The sequence below is a fragment of the Battus philenor genome, unplaced genomic scaffold, assembly GCF_028537555.1.
Source record: "Battus philenor isolate CCGP_79_NKW_IND1 unplaced genomic scaffold, ilBatPhil1.0.hap1 SCAF_5, whole genome shotgun sequence".
Lineage (NCBI taxonomy): Eukaryota > Metazoa > Arthropoda > Insecta > Lepidoptera > Papilionidae > Battus > Battus philenor.
Window position 1 is genome coordinate 6,443,856 of NW_027181715.1, and position 7,344 is coordinate 6,451,199.

Sequence of the window (7,344 nt, forward strand, 5' to 3'; positions counted from 1 at the left end):
ATTATTTATTATACATACATACTTTTTTGTATAGGTTTTTCAGGGGTGTAATAGGGCATTTGTTGTCAATTTACGTAGGGTACTCCCTATTTAAAAATCATCTGGTATAATAAATGACGTTTTGAAAATCCATATTACAAAATATTAAAATTAATTATTATTTGCTACCTGTCCTTGCAGAGTTTGTACTGCCAGAAGTGGTTGGCGTGTTGCATTCCTATAGAAAAAATGTATTAATGTGACATGTTTCAGATTGATTACGTATAGTAATACAGGATGATTGGAAATAGGTGTACAAGTTTAATGCTTTTTGCTGACAACTGAGCTATATATTTACTCCTATAAAGCTTTTACACCTTATACCTAAACACTCTGTATATATAAATTACATTTACGTCCTATCGAAGATATGTCATCTTAGTCAGTTAGTTTTTAGCTATAACGACTTGCCTGTGTCATAGTTTTCAATTAACGTTCAGCTGGTGTTTTAGAGACCTAAAAGATCTCAAAACTAAGTTTATCTTTGATGTATGATAGACCTGACCAGTCTTCTTAAAGATAATTTTTAACCTTCAATTATAATACAACCACAAAAAACGTAGTTATCGATTGTATCTCGTACCATAACCGAAAATAGATCAATATATAACATCTAGTAAACGGAATAAAATAAAATCACAGCTGTTGATAGAAAAAGTTTTATTTAAGAAATTTATTTAAAAACAGTGCACATTGCATCCATTAATTATTTAAATTTTATATGTGCCAGTAAATGTGCCAGTATTTATATGTGCGTTGTAATTTTTTATATTAACTTTTCGCCTTTGTCGCTTCGTTGAAAAATACGATCTATACATCTTCCTTCAGAGAATTCTGTAATAAAATACATCATAAACAGATGTAAAAAAAATAGTTATAGATCTAAAAGTCATATAATGTTTTCCGTGACACTGGCGGTGACAATTTAGAAAAATTTTTGATCATCAGTAAATTGGATGCAGTGGTGCCGAAGCTATACACTCCGACGAAGACTAGTACAGAAGATAGTGCGCGATAAATTTTTGTTATATACATTGTATGAATGTTGTAGGTAATTTACATCATTACTAAATAAATATAATTTTGACATTTTTTTCGCTTCCCTTATTTTCCAGTATCCGTAACATACGATCACTTGATAACCGGGATAACTTAAAAAGAATGCCAATGCGCTCTAGTTCATAAGACCACTTTGCATGTCATTAAGAGAGGATACTTTGCAAAGTTATTTTATGTAACATTAAAGCATGCAAACCATCGTACCTTAGTGTAACAGGTATCATATCAGTTTAAGTACTGATATGATACCTGTTACTGAATAGAAGAATATCTTATACATTTTAAAATTAATAGATCATGAGTATTATTAGATAATTTGATATCAAATTATAAAAAATAGACTCTTAGGTAATAAATAACGTAGTGATAATGTTGTAAGGATTGAATAAAATTCTGATTACTTTATATTAAAATTAATTATTGTTTATTCTTTCCCTGTAGAATCTGTACTACTTGTAGTTGCTTGCCGCATTCTAAAAGAAATAAATACAGGCGTAAAAGTTTTTAAGCTTGTTGCTGTCCAATGAGCTGTACATAGCCTCTTAAAGTTTTAACATCTGTAGGATTGTTCCTAGGGCCGATAGGTCTTGAGTTAGTAACAACACTAATTCCGAAGTAGAAGTGTGTATATTGATTTGAGCTTCGCCCGTATTTATATTGACGTAAATGAACAATTTTATTTTTCTGGCATTCCCCTTTTCGATGCGACGCTGATGATGACGCAATGTACGACGCAATGTATGCCATTTATAACCAATAATCTTGTTTGATATTTTTTTTAAAGTTGGCAACCCTTTGTTACGTTTCAAATATCATACAATTTATTCTTAGGTTTTCTTTGACATATTGCGAGATGTTTTATTGTTTCTAAGACGTATAATAAAGTTTGTCATTAAAATTATTATTATTAACTGGATAAATAATATAGAAAATAATATTGAAAGGTATTAAGGAATACTTGTAGAGAATTTTAGGAGGATACTGAATAAAACAAATTTGCACACTTAGATCGTCCAATTTCCTTTATTTACAGTGATGTATTTCCAGTGAGCCGTGTTAACATAAAGTTAAAATAATTTAATATATATATTTTATACATCGAAACAATTATAAGCTACTTCAATGTAAATAACTAATTTCGAGACTATTAGAGCGTTCTCGGAAGGCGATTGGAATGTTTTATTAAAACGGATTTTGTATTACTGGCCCATACAATTTACAAAAACACAGAATTAAAAATTTGCTAGTAAAAAAAATTAAACATATTCTTGTATTATCTATTTTGTGTTATATATTAACATTTAAAACGTGTCTGCTCTTCAAGGAAAACAGAAAAAAACAATTCGAGCCAGTACAATATCATGTTATTTGTAATGTATTCGTTGTAAAATATAATTGCAGTAATATGAACTATATTGTCCGTCAGGAAATATTAATTCTAAGCAAAATGCAAATATAATCAATATCATAAAACGTAAATCACTTTACTATTTTTGTTCAAATTAAGCCATAACTACATTTAACAATTTCATAGTAATAAACTCTGATTAAAACTTTGCTAAATTAATATAAATTTCAACAATAATTATTAACGTAAAATAGAATTCTATGCAGTCAAATCTTGACTAGAGGCCGAAAATTATTTAAAATGTATTTTGTTATATCATTTAAAAAGATTAACAATTACGAAATAACCAAGAACGAACATTTCAGATGTCTCTCATTTTTATAGCATTTATTATGTCCGGTTAGTATTATTTCATTTGAACAATGTACAGCAAGAATTAAAAAACTAATGCACATATTACAAAAAAAAAATAATCAAGAACCGATATATCGTATGTCTCCCATTTTTAAAGCATTTATTATGTCAGGTTAGTATAATTTCCTTTGAACAATATAAGCAAGAATTGAAAAACTAATGCCGATCTTACTAAAAAAATTTAATGTGTCAAGTATATAACGATTTATTAAACGAAAACTTGTCTAAAAGGACAAACGTTTAAAATGTTGTTCTACATAAAATTATATTAATATAATACATATTGTTTCACAACACTAGAAAGCTAAAGTGCTTTTATAAATAAACACTTATCAATCTACTTCTATGACTTCTATCTAATCTGTCACTTATGCTCGTCTATAAAATTTAGTAGTGGCAGTGCTGCAATCATTATTTTAACTACGTATCTCACAGATGACGGACAAAGTTAAATATCAAAACATCTTAAACTCACCAATGAATTGAAAAGAAAAATATTATACATTAATTTATTATATACAAATATAGTATGCTTTGGCATCCAATATCACTGGAATAAAGCTGTCAATTCTTCAGAAGGATCTAGTGTTGCGTTTGATTGGTGGCACACAGTGAAAATCATTAATATATGCATTTTCACTCGTGATATGTAAGGTCATATTCTGTTAGTTCTGTCTCTTGATGGACAAGCGAAGTATGCGGGTGTCTACTAAGTTAATAGATAAAGCGACATCAAACTATTTCTTGCCGATCCAGTATGTAATACAGATCAAAATCACCAACGTTAAGCTAGAAGTTATTTCCCGCCATTTTATAACATTGTAATGAATAGTTTTAGTAATAGATTATTCGTTGAACGGATAACAACTTTAAACATTTCGTCTATAACCAACAATTAACAATCTTCGCTTTAATATCGTTCATTTTGTTAAATTTTTAAACCGTACTGAGCAACATTCATTCTTATATAAACAAAGTGTAACTAGCTTTATTTATGTTAATATTATTTTATATCTATTTTACTACAAATTCACTGTATAGTTTATAACACACGTTATTTTGCTATCGTATGAAATGCACCCAATAATCTTTATGAATTGGATAACGTTCACGTACTTCGTAAGGTTTTTTTTTTTAAATTTGATATCGTTATTTCAGCGAAACAGCGTGTGTAATTAAATTCTAACAATTCAGCGGATATTTTTAACAACCAACGTTACCTTAAATGACAATATCATTATCAATTCAACTTATGCGTAATCATTAAACTTTCTTGGTTATCGTTATCCGTTATAAATAATCTAATTTTATAAGAACACTTCGTCTTAACCTCGATAGATTTTAGTAAAATAGTACTACAAGAGAGACTATATATACATATAAATAAAACCCATAAATAATCGATGATTGCCCTGTGAGCTTTTACACGTGCTCGTCCTGTACATCTGTCGAGAGAGAAAAAGAACATTTTATTATTGATTAATCTTTAATTAAATTCAAAATTGACTGATCACATTTTTGTGTCTAAAATAAAAGCGTCTATACAATTTTTAAAAGAAATTAACCAAAACTCTGTAAGCAAGCAACATAATTATTTAACTAAACATATATATATATATATACCTTCATATGAATGCTTACTTTAGTATTTATTTATTTCAATAATAAATATGTCAATTAACAAAAACGTATAGCGTTATACTTAAAACACAAATAATTGTTTAATTTTTTTAAATTAAAATCCCAATAAATACAAATCCCAATAAATTTTATTTATTTATTTATTAAAAAGTATAGTGGATATTTTAAAAAAGCACAGTTGCTATAACAACATTCATGCAAGGAAATCTCGTTACCCAGCTTATTGTAAAGGTATTCTATTTTTAAAATGTTTGTCAAAATAATCAATTTAATTAATTTATAACTTTCAAAAATTTTTTTTGATAATATATTTGATACTGCGTGACAATCTTATTTTAAAAAGCTGTGCTGGTGACAATTGTTAGTAAGGTTACAGATATATTTGACAATCCTATATCATTTTCATTGAAGGAATACAACACCTATATTTGTTGCTTAGTTACTATACCTATAATGTACATTGGATTATAATCCTTATTGCAATATTCCTAATGCATATTTACCGGTGAAAATGTCGGACAAAACGAACAGAGGGATTACGACTGTTTTTTAACGCATTAATATAAGTGATCTATGTAGCTGGCTGTGACCAAGTGCGTAAAGGGAGGGACCATGCAATACACTGGAGTTAGCACAACGTGTAACGAACTACAGGCAATGCGACTCGAAACAAATACTTACGATAAAAACTGACGTACCTATAACATCGCGATAGAAAAACTCTATCAACGCCGAATGATCTTTCTCTCCTCACAATGAAAATAATAAAAATCTTTAACGTAAAATTCAAGCCAATTAACAACTAAAATTAATTTGATTAATATATTAATATCAATAAATTACAATTGTCTCTCTTAAAATTATAACAATTATTTTAACATTACTGCGTGTGTTTAACGAGATTTGACTGCATGAATTACAAAGAACTATAATTTTTCTCGAAAATAATTTTGAAATATTTCTGTTAAAATAATCAAGAAAGCTAATTAATGAGCACAAACATTATTTGGCAATGATTTTATTTAATCTAATATCTAAAATCTAATCTATAATTGTGCCAATAAATTATAAACGTGATAATTTTGAAGACATTTGTGTAAATTTTAATAATATTAAAAAAGCATTAAGACCAATCGTTGTAGCGTATCTTAACACTATTAGTGGATGCCTAAAAGGTTCAATAGACGTTACAGTAAACTAGTACCAAAGTGTAACAAGGAAATAGATAGAAATTTAGTTATCTATGTCAAGTTTACAATCGTATAGAACCATTTACGAGTAGAACACATACAACTAGAAGTACCGCTAATTCAGTCTAGTGGGATTTATAGGTAAAGATATTTACAGACATTGGGCGTTTCGCATCGTGCAGATAATCCAATAAGTGTGAGTTTAAACGAAGACAGATATTTTTTTATCGTAGAACATTAAATCTGATAATTGTCTATAATACTAGAAATTGAAATTGTTAAAATATTGAAAACATTCACAATTTTTAGTGATTACATATGTACAACAGTTTTTTTATAAATATTTTTAAAATTTGTCAAATTTAAACAGTTAACTGTGAATGAGTATTTATATAAAGTAAACTATGTTTTAATCATAACTGTAATATATTAGTTTACCCTTAACTCCAACGTTTCCTACATTGACGATTTTTACAAGGAACTGTTGATTAACACGGCAATTTAAATATTAAATTTTAAAGTTTAGATATAAGTCTTTAATTAAAGCAGTAATGTTATTATTTTTAATTTTTATAGGCCATCCAAAACATTGAGTATTATTTTTTAATTGTTACATAACTTTACGTAAAAACCATTCTTTACAGAGATCTAACTTAAATTTGCAATTAAGATTAAAAACAATTAAAATTTAGAATATAGAGAAAAGAAATTGATGATGAATATGTGAACAAAATAAAATTTCTTCTTTAACATTTCTAATAAAGATGTCTCTAAAGTTTAATCGTGGAGATAAAATGTTGTTATAAATACCTAAAAATTACTAACTTAATTAAAACAAGATGGATAAAAAAGTACTATTTTTAATTATAGATCACTTTTTCATTTTTAATTAATATTATAACCAAAAAGGCTAGTTCGTAGAAAAAAATTGTTTAACTTAAGAAAATAGTTGAAGCGACAAAAATAAATAATTAATATTTTAGAGGGCGAAACAAATAAATTCAGACTTGCAAACAATAAAGATAAAATGTTTTTTTTTCTTCTTATTAATTATCACGATGGTATTTGTTAATGATATTTTTTATATTTGGAATAATTGTTACGACAAAATTTTCTGAAGTATACATGTGTGATGACATATGACACATATTAACATGAACGTAGACTTGTAAAGCATTTTTTCAACATGATGATGTAATGGAGAATGAATGTATCACAAGATGAAAAGAGAGCACGCACTCACATTGGATCTTGTCACAGACAACATATTGTGCATTGATTATTATGAAACGATAAAAGATATCTATAATTATCATCTAACAAAATCACTAATCATATAGAATTCTTAATATAACGATAAATTTAATAAAGATTTTATTTATTGCGTAAAATTTAGAAATGGTACAACCAATTTACATATAGTTTTAGAATTAACTATTGATCTAACATAGCATAATAAAAACAGAGATTCGAAAGATGTGACTTTCAAAATTGACGAAGGAAATAGGCATGACTGACTTTGGACTAAGGAAGTCAAAAAACTGTATGCTGGATGAAGCCATACCCGTTAACTACAAATTTAAAACAAAATAATTAGTTATTATTTAATATCTGTTCGGTCATATAATGTATATTTTTACGGTTTTGAAAGTA